This window comes from Equus caballus, chromosome 22 (assembly GCF_041296265.1).
Source record: "Equus caballus isolate H_3958 breed thoroughbred chromosome 22, TB-T2T, whole genome shotgun sequence".
Taxonomy (NCBI): Eukaryota; Metazoa; Chordata; class Mammalia; order Perissodactyla; family Equidae; genus Equus; species Equus caballus.
In genome coordinates, this window is record NC_091705.1 from 37782040 (window position 1) to 37800617 (window position 18578).

General features: G+C 49.7%; 1 long non-coding RNA gene across 1 annotated transcript; it reads right to left on the reverse strand.

Moving 5' to 3' along the window:
* Positions 1 to 10949: 10949 nt before the first annotated feature.
* On the reverse strand, positions 10950 to 17899 carry LOC138920094 (uncharacterized). The gene is made up of 5 exons (XR_011430766.1): positions 17407 to 17899; positions 15948 to 17183; positions 15746 to 15853; positions 12423 to 12607; positions 10950 to 11101 (listed from the first exon to the last, which is right to left on the reverse strand). It is a non-coding gene; the product is annotated as an uncharacterized lncRNA (long non-coding RNA).
* Positions 17900 to 18578: the final 679 nt, after the last annotated feature.

Consider the following 18578-nt stretch of genomic DNA (forward strand, 5'->3'; position numbering starts at 1 on the left):
CTCCTGGAAAGGAGGCCACCACCTGGTGGGTAAATCCCCCGTGGTCAGCAGCCCGGAATGCTGTGTTGGCAGAAACCAAATGGCCTGCAGAACCGTTTCTTATTTTTAATCTGCTCAAAACCAGGGTCTTAAAGCATTTACTTTTCCATCCTAGTAATTTTGGAGGCAATTAGCTGTTGGGTGTGCTTGCCCGCCGGCTCCCTCTCCGCGCGTCTGCTGGTTCGGTGCGCTCACGCCTGCCCAAGTGTGCAGCTGTGGAAGCTTTGTTAATCTGCTCTTAAAGCACAATTTTTAACAAGCCTCTTAAATGATAGAGGCGTTTGTGCATAAATAGCACACCCTAAGCCTCCCCTTGGGACACTAACCGGATTTATTAAAAACGCTGTGATTACCAAGCTTTATATATCAACGCCTTTAGCACAAAAATATGTGATCTAATCCCCCTCCCACAGCCCAACCCCGATGCGGACGGGCAGCTGGGAGGGGAGGTAGGAACCTGAGGACATTGCCACGAAGAGCGAAAGAAGCCAGTTTTAAATATTTTAAATGAATCCAGGCCAGCCAAGTAAAACTTATTTTCTCCAACACTAGCCCAGGGACGCGTGGAGACAAACAGACCCAATTTCCTTCCATGACCAAACCTTTCCACCATGCTGGGCCAGGGTGAGGTCACCCTGACACCTTTCTCTGTGACTCTGGAGGGCCCACTTGCAGCCCCACGATGGGGCCGAAACTCCACCGCCCGAACCACCCTGCCTGCAGAAAAGGCAGCGTTTCCCAAGGGGCCCCCATTTGCACGCCCCTCACGACTGCTGCTCTGGGCCAGCTCAGCCCCCCACCTGCACGACTATTTAATATTCTAGAAATGGACCCATTCTTTTACATTTTAGCCTCAAGCCAAGCAATATTGTCTACCAAATCATAGATCTGTTGTGCTAGCTATATATGTTTTTGTTTAAGACTGTAAAGAACAAATAGTGAAATGACGCTTGCCGGCTGGCGCACCGTGTTCTATGGTGGGACCTGCCGTGCACTTGGAGGAGGTTGGAGGGCCCGGTACCCCGGGGTGAGAGCAAACAGCGCTGACCGCGACTTAGAGTGTGTCTGGCACCTTGAAGATTCAAAGAGGAAGCCTCAATTTTCCAGTCCAGAGACGGCAGTCCAGGAGGCCGGCAGCAGCGGGGAGCAGGTGCAGACAGCGCCCCCTTCAGACCAAATTCAGGCAGCGCCTCCCCTCTGAGAAGGTGCGGCCTTTGGATAACTAAGGAGACGCTGTCCTGGTGTGTTTGTTTTGTTTCTAGTTATAGGTAAATAATCAGAGTATGTGATGGCCGGAACTCCTGGGGAAGTAGAGGGAGGGGGCTGGAACAGTGAGAATAGTGAAGCCGGAGTCAGTAAACCCAGGGTCTCAACTCCAGTCTGTGTCCAGTCAGTGTCGTCTCTCGCCTGGACTGTAACAAGTCTCCCTATTGGTCTTCCAGTGTCCACCCTGGGCCCCCACCCTGGGCATCTCACTTGGCAGCCAGTGGTCCTTTCAATGCTTTAAGCTGGATTATCATATTTCATCACTCTAAATCCTCTAGTGACCTACCTTCTTGCACAGAATAAAAGCCAAAGTCTTCACGATGGCCTATAAGGCCTTATATGATCTGACCACCCCAGCTCCATCCTCTCTCCAGCCCCAACTCCAACCACTCCCCCTACCTTGCTCACTCTGCTCCAGCCACATGGGCCTCCTTGCTGCTTCTCAAACTCATTGAAACTGCTCCTGCCTCAGGGCCTTTGCATCTACTGGTCCCTCCACCTGGACTGTTATTCTTCATTATCTGTGTGACTCAATTCTCTTACTTTGGTCTCTGCAGATGTCACCTCCTCACAGAGCCCTCCCTGATCCCACCATAAAAGACAGCATCCGTGGCTGTTTACTGATTCATCTGCTTTGTTTTCCTTCTCAGCACATGTATATCCTACATACTCCTCTAATATATATATGTATATATATATATATACACACACACACATATACATATATATATACATTCATGTCTCTAAGTAAATGGGGGGAGAATGTTTTCAGAGAACATATCAACCTGAAAGTGACACTAGCCCCTGGGGTGAGGAATGAGTGGTTGGTGGCAAATGAAGGACTTTGTGTTATTTAAATATTTAAAGTACAATTGTATTATTCATGTAGTTAAGAATATTGGGGGAGGGGTCAGAGAGGAGAAAGAAAACTGCCTGGACTCAAGTAAATCTGGGTAAGAATGAAGATGGCAGGCCAGCCCAGTAGTGTAGTGACTGAGTTTGTGCGCTCTGCTTCAGTGGCCTGGGGTTTGTGGGTTTGGATCCCGGGCATGGACCTATGTACTGCTCATTAAGCCATGTTGTGGCAGCATCCCACATAGAGAATAGAGGAAGATTGGCACAGATGTTAGCTCAGGGCCAATCTTCCTCACCAAAAAAAAGAAGAAGATGGCCGTGAGCTCCCCACCCATGTCTCTACCTGAGGAGCGGCACACTGTGGAGAGGAGAGCCCGAATGTGCCAGTGGAGGCCCTTGGGCAAGGACCTGCTCTCAGTGCAGTGACCACAGGTGACTTTGAACACTAAACAAGAGGTCACGGACAGCCCCCAGGCTCAAAGAAGTATTTTTGCTGTGTCTTTACAATGCTTTAAAAATGGGAATTACTTGCCCATATTTTGAAAATGAGGAGATTTTGCATAAAGATCTGGGTCTTTGCCTTCTCTTGAAGAGATGAGCAGCCACAGTCAGCTGAGAAGCTGTCAGGCCTTTGGATGGTTGTGGGCCCTTCAGTTCACCGCAGTCTCCACCTCTCCCTACTGCCCCCTCCACTCTGAGGCTGGGTAACAGTGACTGTCATCGTTATGCTTGGGTTGCTAGAGTTCCTCTTGTAGATTTTAGAGGGTACTAAAATATGTCTTGTTCCCGTGTCTTTCTCAAATTTTGGGAAATTAAGGTAGACTAAGAGGGCCACATAGTTCTAGAAAAATGGGAAGACCAGGTGGCTTACCCTGGGCCTGACCCTCCGGCTCTGAGCCAGACCTCTCCAGGCCTGTGTGTTTGCCACCACTCGGCCAACCAGCCAGACGAGTTAAAGAGACGAAGGCAGCTCCAGCTGGTTGACTCCTGGTGGCCCAGAAATGCAGGAAACACACCTTCGGCCCAAGCTTCACTGGCTACGTTTTACCTTGACCTGTCTGAACTTCGCAGGGGACTCCCCAGCCCAGGGGTCCCTAAGCTGTGTTTCCTTCTCTCCCCTGGACTGAAGAGAGGGACCCCAGGGGTGTCCCGGCAGGGAGGCAGGCTGAGCAGGCTGAGAGGGACCCCCCACCCCCAGGCCCTGCCCCTTCCCCTGAGCATCTTCTTTCTTACCTCTTTTATTTCTTATAGAGAATCAGCTGTATCTTTCATTCTCTCTCATTTTTATCTCTATCTCTATGTCTACCTCCATCTCCATCTCCGTCTCCGTCTCTACCTCTCTCTCCATCTCTAGGTAGAATGAATGAAACGTGCTCTAGGCTGAACCACCAGGCCCGCCCTCGGGTTTGGACCTGCAGAGGCAGGACCCCCTCTGCCACCAACAGTTTTCAGTCTTCGGTAAATCCCTTCCTTTTCCTCATCTACAGATACACATGGCCTGGCTTACTTTAGGTCCAAGCTTTCTTTTAACTGTAAAATTCTAGGGCAATTCCAGAATCTTCTAAGTCACCAAACTCAGGATGCTGGGAAGTCAGAGCATGGGATGGTGGAGGTCCCGGGCTTGGATCCTGACCTGCTTCTGTCTGGGTGACCTTGTGCAAAGGACTCAGCTGCATTGCCTCATCTGCAACATCAGGGGACTCACAGGGTCGCCCCGTCTGAGGGCGTCCTGAATCGTGATTGAGAAGATACCCGTAAAGCCTGTGTGTGGTCCAAGCCAGGCAGGGAGTCAGCACTTAGCATGTTTCCGCATTTTAGAACTTTTGATGTTGCAGCTCACAAGTGGAGTGTGACACAGCAGGCACAGGCTGACGGGCTATTACATGAATCTTTTCTACAGACTGGTTTGTTTTGGGCCCCACCCCAGGTGTCAAAAAATTTACATGTATAAAATAAAAAATTATAAAAATTATATATAATTAAAAATTATAAAAAAATTAAATTTTAAAATAAAAAATTTAAAAATTATATATAATGTAATATATATAATTTTTAAAATTTGCTGTCCTGTTTTTTAATTGAGAGATTTTGCATGAAAGCAAACTTCTGGTTCTGCTGGAAAAGTCAGAAGACTCGTCTCTTTGTCCCTCTTTCCACGTGCGGACAGTGGCGGGAGGTGTGTGGCGAGGGCCACTTTGGACTGGGCACATCCTTGTCAGTCCGTCACAGGCCCCACTGCCCACCTCTCTGATTCACGTTACCCCCAGTCTCCTGAAGACGCTGAGGGTGCAACCTCAGGCTCCCGCTGAAGGGACCCAATGAACCATCCTGCAGATGTAACACTCTTGTGCGGCCTGGAGACGGTTCCCAAGGAGACCCACGGGTGTCCACCGGAGGAGGCGAGGCTGCAGTCTGGGCCTTGACCCAGACCGGCGGCAGGGAGCAGATGTCCTGCACCTGTGTCCTGCACGGTCCTCCAGCCATTGGTGTCCCCGTCCCAGGCTGGAATTCACGTGGCAGCCCTGGTCTGGCCCTGAGTGTCCCTGGAATACCCGCAATGTCACTGGATCAGAATGTGAGCTGCTCGCCCCCGGCAACATCTGTTAACGGCCACAGGAGGCTTGCCCATCAGATCAACGGTCCCAGAACAACTCTGTCCCCCAAAGGGGGGTGGAAGAAAGGCCTGGGGGACAAACAGCAGCCATCAGAGGCCACGTCTGGGCAGAGGGACTTGGTCGTTTCCCGAGCGATTGCCTTTGATTCCCCTCCTTGTGCTGGAAGGAGCTCGCTGTTGGCAGCTGGCGGCTACTGCCGGGCCTGTCACTCGATCCAGAATAATCGCCCCGGGGGCCGGGACCTGCTTCTCAGATGAGATTTCCTCACCATCGCGGCAAAGGGGGACCATTCCTGGCTCTTGCTCGTTACAAACAGGGTAAAATGTTATTGCCGGTTTTAGCTGTGAAAAGCCAAATTTCGAAATTGGTTCCTAGACCCCGAATCAATCAGGCAGGCATCCAGGAGGCAGGCCTGGAATGGCATTAATGGAATCGCACTGGACGGAAAAATCTGCAAAGTCATTCAGTACTTTTCTTCCCTCTGCCTTCCGCTGGCTCTGGTTGCAGAAGCTTCTGGGAGAAAATGCTGATATGGTCATCTTGGGTGGAGGGAGGTACCCGAAGGAAAGGGTGGGTGGGTCCTGGGTATGACCGCTGGCACTCAGCAAGCACTGGTCGCTTCCATTTCCTCTCTGAGAAGCTCCTCCTGAAGTTGTCCTCTCCTGACTATTTCCCCTGTCATTCAATAACGCCCTGTCCTCAGCCGCAGGATTCCTGTTCAATAAAGTGTCGTCTATAAGGTGCGTTTCCAAGTTTGGGGAGGCAGCCACACACAGAGCCGGTTGACCAGCCACTGGCCTGGACCACATCTGCAAAGCAGCTTAATGTCCACTGTCCGCCACCTCCCCGATCTGCTCCTCCTCCCCAGCCTCCCATCTCTTGAACGGCACCACCATCTGCCCGACAGCGCAGCCCGAAGCCCAGGCATCATCCTGGCTCTCCTTCCCTCACCTCCCACCTGCCATCCATCAGCGAGTCCTCCCGGGCCGACCTTCAAAACATGACCTGCTGCAGCCACCCTCTCTGCCTGCACTCCCCCAACCTGCTCCGCGCCACCGCCGTCTCCGCTGGATGGCTGGTCTGCTCCTGTCCCTGGGCCACCTCCTTTCCAGCTGCAGCCAGGGTGGGTCTTTGAAAACACGAAGCAGATGTCATTCGCCTGCTCAGGACACGTCAGTGGCTTTCCACTGTTCTCAGAATCAAATCTAGTTGGGGGACACCTAGGCAATCTGAGGGGACCTTTAAAAGGCACCTTATGTTGGCCTGGGGTGGGCACTCAGGAACACGGGTGATGGAGAAGCAGCGCCCAATATTCTGGGGTTTGGGGTCTGTCTCCTCAGGCCTTAGACACCAGAGCCCCCGCTGTGCGCTGTCCATGTTAGCAGGGCCCCAACTTTCAAAGCTCGCAACTCACGCCTGAGAGAGCCCTTCCCCGTCCCAGTGTCCATCCTGCGGACCAGGCCAGGGAGAGTGTCCGGGAGGTGCCATCCCCGCTGACGCCCCATCTACCCGTTCTCGTAAGTAAAGGCCCATCAGTCGTCACAGGAGGCGGGAACTCGCTGAGGATTAGTAAATGTTTTCACCGTACTTCGTTTCACAACCACCTTCTACTTATTTCGGTGAATATGGGTTTCCTAGTCACAGTCAGGATACAACATGCATTTTAAAATGAAATTATTTAAGCATAAACATACGAAGTCTGGTTCAGACAAATCTTGAGAGTAGCGATGGCCCTGGTTACTGTAGAGTCAGTGGGATTGGCTGTGCGTGGCTCATGGGGGGGACCCCTGAGCTGCACTGGTGCTCCACGGGCAAGGGCCATGGATTATTCAGCTGAGGGTCACAGAGCCTGCCCAAGACCTGGCCCCCAGAGATTTGTCTGGGTTGGATCCAGCCAGTAACACCTGTCCACAGGTGCCCCTGAAAGAGCCCCACCGCCATAGCCTTGCTGCCCAAGGACACAACGCAAACCAGGTCCTCCCCGTGCTCCTCACTCTGCAGAGAAAGGGAGACCGTCCCAGGCTCTCCCCACCCTCCCTTGCAGCTGGGGGAGGACCCACCGCTCTGCCCGCGCATCATCTCAGCCAGCCCTCCCCGCCAGCCCCAGATTCTCGGGACAGCTGTTCACCTGCCCCGGGACTGGAGGAAGCCTGGAATGATCTTAGTCCGGAAGTCTCCAGCCCAGAGAACTGCCAGGAAATAGAAGACGAGAGATTTTTTCCAGACCCCACCTCCACATGCCGGCTGTATCAGTGGTGAGGAAATGTGTTGAAGCTTGGGGATGAGCATTGTTAACGTGGGTCTAGGCAGAAGGTCCTCACTCCTCTATGAAGAGGGCCCCTCTCCTGGAAGGAGCTTGGCCGCCTTTCAAGGCCAGTTGAGCTGCTGCAGAGGCAGTCCTGGCTCTTTGCAACAGGAAAGGCTCCCGGCACTGAGCTGGAGGATGGGCTGCTGGCTGGGGGATGCTGGACACCACAGACGTGGGGCTCTGAGATGCATCCACTCCCTGAGGGTGCGCGGGTGTGTGTACAGACATTCCCAGCAACGTTACTTACAACAGTGAAAAATAACCTTTCAGATTGGAACAAGTCAACATCCTCTGCCAGGAGACTGGTTAAACGGTGCCGTGGTGAAGAACAGGGGCTCTGGGTTCAAATCTTGGTGCTGCCGCTTCCTATATATACATATAATCTACACGTATAAGTGGATATACATAAAAACCTATTGTGTCTAAATATCCACACACGCACAGATGTGCTTTCCACCTTCCAAGATTTTCCTTGCTCGGCTCTCCCCGTCCTCATCACACCCATAGCTCCCTTTCTTAACCCAGCCTATTCTGTTGGTTTCCATCAAGAATCATCGATGCAAAATTATAACCCAAGCCCAACATTTCACTTATTTCAACCACAGATTCTCCAGCAAACACTTGTTGATCCCAAGACAGAAGTTCTGATGCTCAATCACCCACCTGGTGTTTCGGGGAAAAATCCTAAGGGTTGCCTTGCTCTGTCTCTGGACTTCAGTCCCCCAACCACATGCCAAGTCGGTCCCCTGCTCGCCACTGTCGCGCTCTGGCCGGGTGCCTTCATCTCTCGCCCGATTAGGACACTGGCTTCCTCCAGGCTCTCGCTCCTCCGCCCTCGCCCCTGACAGCCCTTCCTCCACGTGAAGACGGAGGGAGCTGGTTGGAATCTAAGACAGGCCATGTCCCTCCTCTCTTTTAAAAGCCCTCCCCCATGTGTCTTTCCCTCAGAATTAACCTCACCACGGCCACCACGGGGCCGGCTTAACTTGGTGCCGCCACCCTCCCTAAGCTCAAGTCCGCCTGGAAGCAAAACTCCCGCCAGAGTCTCCACGATCTGGAAATGTCCCCCAGTGGCCCCATGTGGCCTGTTCTGAATGGGACCATGCTTGTATATGCCAAACGGTCCATGCAAGCCCACAGCTCTGAATGAGTCCTGGCTGTGAGTTCTTTTTGAGAACTGCCTGGAAAACATCTGTGCGCAGGATCATTAACACACATTGTCCTATGAGGAGCACCTTGGCTTTGCGCTAATCACCTATTCTTGGCGGCTAAAACACTGACTCATGTTTCTAAAATGAATTCAAATAGGCTACAGATTTGCAATTATATCATCACCACAATTTAAGAGTTGATTGCAACGTCTTAACAAGAAAACCTGAATATTTTTCTGCCAGCAATAATATTCCAAATTCTGTTCTCCTTTGACTGTGGACAGAGGCTAAAGGCCCACCGCTCACTCGATCAACAGCTGGCACTTGTTACCACACAAAAGCCTCCAGGATCTGTCTCCTGTCTCTCCACTCTCATGCTCACCGCCCTTCCCCAGGCTCACTATGCTCCAGCCACACCTGCCTTCTTGGATGTACCCCAGGGCTTTTGCACATGCAAAGACAGTCCCTCTGAAAACTGCCTTTCAGGCGGAGGTGTGACAGAAACACTGAACTTCTACCCCGCAGAGAGAAAACAGTTGTGGAGAGCAGGCAAAGCCGGGGCTGGAGGGGGCTTGTCTTGATGATCCCTTCCTTCTTTGAGAATGCAGGGGTTGTGTTTTGTTGTTTTCTTTCTTTTCCCGTGGCCTCTACATTCACAGATCTACAGGAAAGAATCAGGTGGATATTTACCCAACGGGAGGCCCCCGCCAGCGCTCAGACTACGGTCTGTATGGCGTCTTCCGCACCAACAATGAGAGTTCCTTTGAACCGTTGGAGCTGTTGCAGAGCAAAAACTTAACTCTGCCGAAGTCAAAAGAAAAATATTTGCAATTTGCTCAGTCAATAGACTGAGAGAAAAGGCTTTTGAAATCACTTCTGCAGACAGAATTCCCTCCCTGGACACAGCAGGACGTGTTGCTGGCAGCCCAAGACTCAAGTCAGAGAGTCAGCCTGTCTCTGAGCCACCACCCAACTCAGCAGACAAATCGCCCCCAGAGAAAGGGAAGGAAGCGGCCGATCTGGGGGAGACATTTCTAGGTCTGTCTTCTCCGCCAGCCCCGGGGGGACGTGGAGGGGAGGGGATGCGGCCCCGGCTCAGAGCCGCACGTGGTTCAGGGAGGGGTCTGGACGGTGGGGCCAGGCACGGGGTCCCCTTTCTGCTGGACGAGTCCCCGAGTGTTTCAGTCCTGGCTCCCTCCCTCCCCAGCTCGGACGCACCTCAGTTTCCCCGTGACTGAACCAGGGAGACACGAGTTGTAAGAACTGCATCCAGTGGGGCTATGCAGGAGGGCCCCTTGTCAGTGGACCCCATAACCATCATTCTTGATAGTCTTAAATCCTGGGGATTGCAACAGCTGCCTAAGGGGTCTCCCCGCTTCCCTACCAACCTGCTGCCTCCATCCTCCCTTCTCCCCAGGGCAGCCAGAGGGATCTTCCTAAAATTCGAACCCAGTCATATCACTCAGCAGGGCTCGGACTAGGAGGAAACCAGCGATGCGCTCAGGGCACAGAATTGAGGGGCAGTCACTCCCGGCTGTATAAGGGCAAGGCGCTCATCTCACCTCCGTCTTAGTGCTGTCCCTCACCTGCACAGACCCTCTGTTGGCTTCTCAGGGCTCAGGGAACACAACACAAACTCCTTACAAGGCCCACAGGCCCGTGTGACCCAGCCCCTGCCCACCTCTCCCCCTTCCTCTCACTTACTCTCCAGCCCCACTGGCTTCTGTCTGTTGCTTGGATAAGTCAAGCTAGTTCCTGCCCCAGGGAGTTTGCACTTGCTCTTCCTTAAATCTGTTTCCCTCCTAATCCCTACTATAACCTGCAATTATCTTATTTATTGCCCAGTTCCCCACTGGAGGGTCAGCTCCATGAGGGTAGGAAGTGGGCCTGTGTTATTCACTCGGTCCCCAGCACCTTGTACAGTGCCTGGTACATAGTCAGTGCCAAATAAATACTCAGATACATAAAGGAATGAGGATTTTGCTAAGGTGCTCTGAGTTCTGCAGAGTGAGGGACGCTGGGCTTGGCAGGGCTGTGCCATCACCTGGGTCTGGAGGCTCAGAGCCCTCCGTCAGTGACGCCCTCCCCCGTCACCCTCCTCGGATCACCAAGGAGGGGTTGGCCCTCTGAGTTCTCTGAGCCAGATCTCTAACAGCAGGGGCACCACTGGAAGATCGCAGCAGGGCCTTGGGGTGTCAGCCCTGCTCTTCGAGCCCCCATCTCCTCAGCTGCCTGGTGCATTAGGAGGGTCCCACTTCCGCAGCTGGGCCACCCTGGCTCCCTGTCCTGTGCTTTCTGTGCTTGACCCACAGGAGGAGGAGGAGGCAGCCGCAGATGAGACAGGAGGAGAGAGGGGTTGGCAGATGCCGCCCTTGCTGTGTTATGACGAGGCAGTGGCTGTGTCCTCTTCCTGTGGCCTCAGCTCCTCATGGGCAGCCCCTCCTACAGCTCCAGCTCCACCCGGCTCCGGCAACTCACCTGCTCCCGGCCCTGTGGGGCCTGGGGCCAGTAAGGGCCCCCTCTGTTCTTAGTCCCTGGGCTCCCAGCCCGGCGATGCTGGGGAGGTTACCATGTGCCCTGTGCCTCAGGACCTTGGTCTGTGTACTGAGTACAATAATGGCACCCTCCTCATTGGCTTGTTGCAATGATGAAGTGAGTGTAACACATAGGAGCTGCTAGGACAGCACCTGGCAGGTAATAAACGCTCAAGAAGGGTTGGCTGTTGTCGTTATTATTATTTAGTGACTGCCATCTGCTGTGTTGAGCACTCTGCTTGTAGTTTCTCACCGGATCCTCTGAGGCAGGGTCTCGCCACTCAGACCGGCAATGTGATGACCCCAGCAGACCGGGCCGTGTGCTGCACACGCCTAGAACAAGCACCAAAAAATCCACACAAAGACGTGCACTTAAAAACTCCAGAGACGAATCAAAATGGAACACTAATAATTGTCCAAGTAACCCACAGGGAGACCAAAAAAAGGAAAGGAAAACCAGAAGAACAGACAAAAACAAAATGGCAGACTTAAACTCTAACGTTTCAATAATGACACTAAGTGTAGACGGCGTAAACACACCAGGTGAAACACGGAGGCTGGCGGAGCGGATTTAAAGACACGCCCCCATGGTACACCGTCTACCAGAAACTCACTTCCACTGGAACTGTGTAGGCAGAAAGAAACCAGCAGCGGAAGGATTCCTGCAACTTCAGAAAGGAAAAAAGAATACTGGGATGGGCCAAAATAGGCATATGTATGATAGACTGTTCTGCACTTCCTGAGTCTCTTAAATCATCTGTGATTGTTGCAGCAAATACCATGTCATGTGACCTGGTGCTCAAGGAGTGAAAGGAAACTCTTCCGACAATTGCATTTTTTAAAAATTTTTTTAGATTGGCACCTGAGCTAACATCTGTTGCCAATCTTCTTTCTTTTTCTTCTTCTTCTTCTCCCCGAAGCCCCCCAGCACATAGTTGTGTATTCTAGCTGTAGGTCCTTCTGGTTGTGTATGTGGGATGCCATGTCCACACCCAGGATCCAGAGTGGTGAAACTCTGGGCCGCGGGAGCGGAGCGCGAGAACTTAAGCACTCGGCCATGGGGCTGGCTCCAGACAATTATATTTTAAAAATGAGAAGGATAAGGGGACTTCAGCGTCGAGAAGATTTCAATACTTCACTGTGAGTGTTAAAACATTGATAGCAATGCGCCGTGATGCTGTGTGTATGTATGCTGTAATACTAAGAACCACTGAGAAAAATATATGACAATATACCCTAAAACATTGTAAATAAGCCAAAATGGAATTCTAAAAAACACTCAAAAACCACAGGAAGGCAAGAAAAAAGAAACAGAGGAATAGGGGCCAGCCCAGTGGCATAGCAGTTAAGTTCGCGCACTCCACTTTGGTGGCCTGGGGTTCGCAGGTTCAGATCTTGGGTACAGACCTGCACACCGCTCATCAAGCCATGTTGTGGCGGCATCCCACATACAAAATAGAGGAAGACTGGCATAGATGTTAGCTCAGCAACAATCTTCCTCAAGAAAAAAAACCCAGAGGGAATACATAGAAAATAATAATAAATAAAATAGCAATCTTTAATCCTAACTTGTTAATAATTACTTTAAAATGTCAATGGTCTAACTATACCAATTAAAAGAGAAAGATTGGCAGAGGGGATTAAAAAATGCAACCTGATTGGGGCCGGCCCCGTGGCTGAGTGGTTAAGTTCGAGCGCTCCACTTCGGCGGCCCAGGGTTTCGCCAGTTTGGATCCTGGGCGTGGACATGGCACCGTTCATCAGGCCATGCTGAGGTGGCGTCCATGTAGCATAGCCAGAGGCACTCAGAACTAGAATATACAGCTATGTGCTGGGGGCCTTTGGGGAGAAGAAGAAGAAGAAAAAAGAAAAGATTGGCAACAGATATTAGCTCAGGGCCAATGTTTAAAAAAAAACCTAATTACATGTTGTGTGCAAGAAACTCACTTCAAATGTAACGACAGGGTTAGGCTGAAAGAAAAAGAATGGATAAAGTTGTGTCATGCAAACATTAATTTAATAAAAGCAGGAATGGCTACATTAATATCAGATTAAGTAGACTTCAGAGCAAAGAAAATTACTAGGGACCATAATGGACAATATATACTGATAAAAGGGTCAATCCACCAAGAAGACACAGCGGTGCTAAATGTGTGTGCACCAAACAACAGAGCTTCAAATTACAGGAAGCAAAACCTGATAGCGTTGAAAGGAGACACAGATAAATCCGCAATTATAGCTGGAGACTTCAACAGCTAACACATCAGCATCTGATACCCTCTATCGGTAACTGACATACCCAGCAGACAGAAAATCAGTAAGGGCATAGTTAAGCCGAACAGCACCATAAATCAAGCGGATCTAATTGACATTAATAGACTACTTCGTCAACAACAACAGAATACACATTCTTTCCAAGCTCACATGGGACATTCACCAAGAGAGACCATATCCTGCTTCATAAAGCAAACTTAACAAATTTAGAATTCAAATCACAGGATATATTCTTTCTCAATAACGGAATCCAACCAGAAATGAGCAACAGAAAGACAACAGGAAAATCTTCAAACATGTGAACGTTAGCACACTTCTGTATAACCCATGAGTCAAGGGAAATTTTAAAAATACACTGAATTGAGTGAAAATGAAAATACAACACATCGAAATTTGTGAGGTGCCACTAAAATCACGCTGAGAGAGAAATTTAGAGTACTGAGTGTTTCACGTTGGAAAAAAGGAAAGATCTCAAATCGATAACCTAAGTTTCTACCTCAAAAAACCAGAAAAGAGCAAAGCAAACCCAAAGTGAGCAGAGGGAAGGAAGTAATAAAGATAAGAGCAGGACTCAATGACATTGAAAACAGAAGGACAATAGAGAAAATCAATGAAACAAAGAACAGCTTCTTTGAAAAGACGGATAAAATTGGTAAGTTTCTAGTAAGACTGACAAAGATAAAAAAAGAGAAGAAACAAATCACCAACTCTAGGAATAAAACAGAGGCTGTCGCTACAGATTACATAGCCATTAAAGGCATAGTGAGGGAGTGCTATGAACAACTCGACATGCATCAATTCCACATCTTGGAGGAAAGGGATCAGTTCTTTGAAAACCACAAACTACCCAACTCAATCAAGATGAAATAAATACTGAATAGTCCTACAACTATTCAAGAAATTGCATTTGTAATTAAAAAGCTCCTGAAAAAGGAATCTCCAGGCCCAAATGGTTTCACTGGAGAATTTTATCTAACTAACATTTTAAAAAAATGAACACAAACTACACAGTCTACTCCAGAAAACAGAAGAGGAAACATTTCTCTGCTCATTTTATGAGGCTAGTATTTCCCAAAGCCAGACGAAAACAGTACAAAAATAGAAAAGTATAGACCAATATCTGTCGTGAATTTAGACACAAGGATTCTCAAACATATTAACAAACTGAATCCATCAATGCATAAAGGAATTATAGAATATGTCCAAACAGGATTTGCTCTAGTGTGAAAGACTGGTTCGATATTCAAAACTCAATCAATGTAATCTGCTATATCAACAGACTGAAAAAGAAAAATCATTTTAATTGATGCAGAAGAACCATTCATGTTAAAGATGCTCAGAAACCAGGAAGAGGGGGTAACTTCCTCAATCTCATAAACACTGTCTACGAAAAAGCTACTTAACATGGTACTAACAATGAAAGATTGAATGCTTTGCCTCTAAGACCAGGAAGGAGGTGAGAATGTCCATTTTCACCACTTTTATCCAAATTGTTACTGGAAGTTCTAGACAGTACAATAAGTCAAGAAAAATAAATAAAAGTCATACAAACAGGAGAAATAAAATTCTCTTTAGGGGTCTGGCCCCATGGTGTAGTGGTTAAAAGTTTGGTGTGCTCTGCTTCAGCAGCCTGGGTTTGTGGGTTTGGATCCCGGGCATGGACCTACACCACTTGTCAGCCATGCTGTGGCAGGCATCCCATATATAAAGTGGAGAAAGATTGGCAACAGATGTTAGCTGGGAGCTAATCTTCCTCAGCAAAAAAAAAGTTTTTATTTGCAGATGATGATTTCCTACAGAGAAAATCCCAAAGAATCTACCAAAAAGACTCCTGGAACTAATGAGTTCACCAAGGTTGCAGGATATAAGATCAGTACACAAAAATCAATTGCGTTTCTATATCCTAATAATAAACAAATGGGAACTGAAATTAAAAATGCAATACAGCTTATAATTGCTCCAAATAAAATGAAATACATAGGTATAAAATTAATAAAACATGTATAAGATCTATATGCTAAAAACTACCAAATATTAATTTGGTAATTAAAGAAATTGAACTATGTAATTGGAAAGGCCTTGCTTATGGATTGGAAGACTCAAGACAGTGAAAATGTCAATTCTTTCCTAATCGGTCTATATGTTGAATGCAATTTCTATTGAAATCCTAGCAAGTTTTTTGCAGACATAGGCAGCCAGTGGGCTCTCCGCTCTATCTCTGCTGATGCCACCAGGGAACGGACACTCCTATCTGGCCTCCTTCTGCTGGTGGGTGGGGGAGTAGGAGCTGTGGGGTCTGGGTGACTCTGCTGTGGGTGACGGGTGGGGAGACCGTGGCCTGGTTCACCTTCTACTGCTGGATGGAGGGCTGGGGGCACCAGGTCTGAGTCACTCTCTGCTACTGGGTGGAGGGTCAGGTTTTCTGGTACTGCCTGGGTGAGCAGAGGGCCTGCATGCTGCAAGCGGGTGTGGGGTGTGGGGTGTGGGATGGGCCCACCCCCAGGATTTCTGCCGGGATGCTGCTGCTGACAGACACAGCCCATCATTACCGCTAGGTGTGGTCCCCACCAGGCTGCCCCTTTCCCGGTCTTGGGTTGGTTGGTTTGTTTTGCTTTTGTGTCTATCCGTGGTTTGGGGTGGCAGACCTCTCCGGAATCCAGTGCAGGATATATGGGTGGTAAAGAGAAAACCCAGGTAACTCACCTGAGGTGTCCTTATTCCAGTCATGGGGTTCCTAGCCAGTTCATTTCCTTCTTCCGACCTTTCCGAGTGCTTTATGATTCCCTGTTGAATTATTTCCAGGGTGTTTAGCTGGATTAGAGGGGGAGAGCAGGCAAAAGTGAATCTGTACCATCTTGTCCCATAACCATAGGACAGTTTCTTTTAAAACTAAGAATGGACTTACCATAGACCCAGTAATTGCACTCTTGGGCATTTATCCCAGAGAAACGAAGACGTGTGTTCACACATGAATTTGTGCATCAAATTTCACAACAACTTTACTTATAACTACTCCAAACTGGAAATGGCCCCAATGTCCTTCAGCGGGAGAATGGTTCGACAAACTGTAGAGCCTCCATAACGCAGAACGAGCCAACAGTAGGAAGGAGAAACTCTTGAGACACACAACAACTTGGAGGAAGCTCTAGAGAATTATACTGAGTGGGAAAAAAAGCCAATCTCAAAACATTACATGTCGTATGATTCCATTTCTATAGCATTCTTGAAAAAAAAAAATTATAGAAACGGAAACCAGTGAGGAGCTGCCAGGGAGCAGGGGCCGGTGGGCTTGGCTAGAAGGGGGAGACCAGGGATCCTTTTGGCGATGGAACACTTCTGTGTGTGGAGTGCATTAGAGGTTACACACAGCTACACATGGGATAAAATGGCGCAGAACTATAGAAAAACACACACGCACACAGAGTGCATGTATAGCTGCTGGCGTCTGAATAAACTCGTGGGTTGCACCGATACCGATTTCGATGTTTTAATGTCATTCTCTAGACGTGCAAGATGCTACCGTGGAGGGAAACTGCGTGAAGAGGATGGGAACCCCTCAAACAGTTCTCTGCAACTTCCTGTGAATCTACATTATTCAAAATAAAAAGATTTTAAGAAAGCAAAACCAAAACAATATTACCAATTTCCAACTAGATAATATTTCTTTGAAACTCTCTCTCTCCTCAATCTCTTCCTTGAAGCCGCCACAGAGACCCATTAGCACCAACCTGAAACTTGCTCTCCGAGGTCCTGGAGGGGCTGGCAGAGAGTGGAGAAGGGGACAACTGTTCAGCTGCCCGACTCAGTGGGGTTTAATGTGGTCCCTGAAATACCCGAAATAGTGGAGATTGAGGGTAATCCCTCTGTTTCTCAGCAGCCCCTGCCCCAACCTTTGGGAAGCATCCCGGGCACTTGGTATTTAATAACGGGTACAAGGAAACCACTGAGCACTGGCTGATCCTGGTGCCTTCAAACATAAGGCCATCGAATGATGAAATATTGAGATAGATTTCACAAATTCTCCACAAATGGCAATCAAACCAGCGCGTGGATTCCAGGCACTGTGGGTGTCCTCTGAGGGTAGCCTTGCAGCTCTGCATGGCTCACGTCCTTGGGAGGATGGCCGAAAGGGCGTCGCATCCTGGGCAGATAGACAAACAGACACGCACACATATGTACACACACAGGACACACACACGGACACGCTCTCCTCCTCCAAGCCAGGCATTTCACAGCCAATTCGTGGATCGCCTAATATGTTTGGAAACTTAGAACTATATCAGGATTTCAGGAAAAAGCACTAAATTCAATTAAAATATGTGTATGTCTGTACATGTATATACACATACCCCCTGAGCACTCACCCCTCAGCCGTGGCCGTTGTGCCAGCTTCGCGCATTTCTGTAGTAAACTCAGTCCGGGGAAGGCAGATACTCCCTGTGCACCCGTCCAGCTGCCATCATCCATGTGCCACCCTCACCCTGCGAGCTGCTCACTGGAAACTAAACCACACACGGGACAGGCTGCTCGATGAGCCTTCTCTCCTCCACCAGGTGGGACGAGCAGAGCTGGGAGGGGCTCCCTCACAAGGTGAGTGGTCTGCAGCCCACCCCCCGCCCTTCTGCTTTGATTTAATTACAGCCCTCCCGTGGTTCTGTAACGGAGCGAGACGCAGTCAGAAATCCCCTTCACCAGGAACCACGAGGTGACAGTAACTCCTCCGGCTCCGGGAGCGCCCCGGGGGTCCTCCAGGGGAAGCCCATCCTCCCCGCTTCTCAGTCCTGCTCAGGAGCAGCCTCTGCTCTCCGCCCCAAAGGACCGGGGGGCGGCCCTGTGGGAAAGAGGCAGGGGACAGACGCAGGGGCGAGAGGGCGGCGGTCCCGACATGCTCAGATGCGCGATTACCCAGATTCAAACGTAAGCTGAATGTAATTACTTGGTTAATTAAATATTGACTTTTAACTCAAAGAGTGATTAAAACAAGCTGCAGGGAAGACTGTCCAGAGAGGAGAGGGGGCAGGGAGGGTTCAGAACTTTGAAGAAGGCGGGGCAGGGGGAAGGGGATTGTCAAAACGAAGGTCTTCGCGCGTCCTAGTGTGCGCAGGCACCTACTGTGTGCAGGGGGCGTGGCCTTCAGGCTCCGGGCAGGCGGGGAACTGCGGACAGGGGTCACTGTGCAAAGACTGGGATTTGCAGGTGTCTCCTTACATTTTTCCACCCTGAGACAGCATCTCTTACCAGTTGTCCTCCAAGTGGACCAGAGCTTCCGGCACAGGAACGAGACCCGGCTCATCTGAGTTTTCTTGGAACGTAATGTGGTGCGTGGCAAGAAGCGCTCCACGAACGCCTGTAGAACTAGTGAACTACCACATAGGCAGGGGCGATGTCTGCGTGTGTGCATGCGCATGTGAGTGCATGTGTGCGCATGTGTGTGCGTGTGCATGTGAGTGCCTACATGTGTGTGCATGCGCGTGAGTGCCTACATGTGCATGTGTGCATGTGCACGTGTGTGTGCATGTGTGTGTTCCCGGCAGGC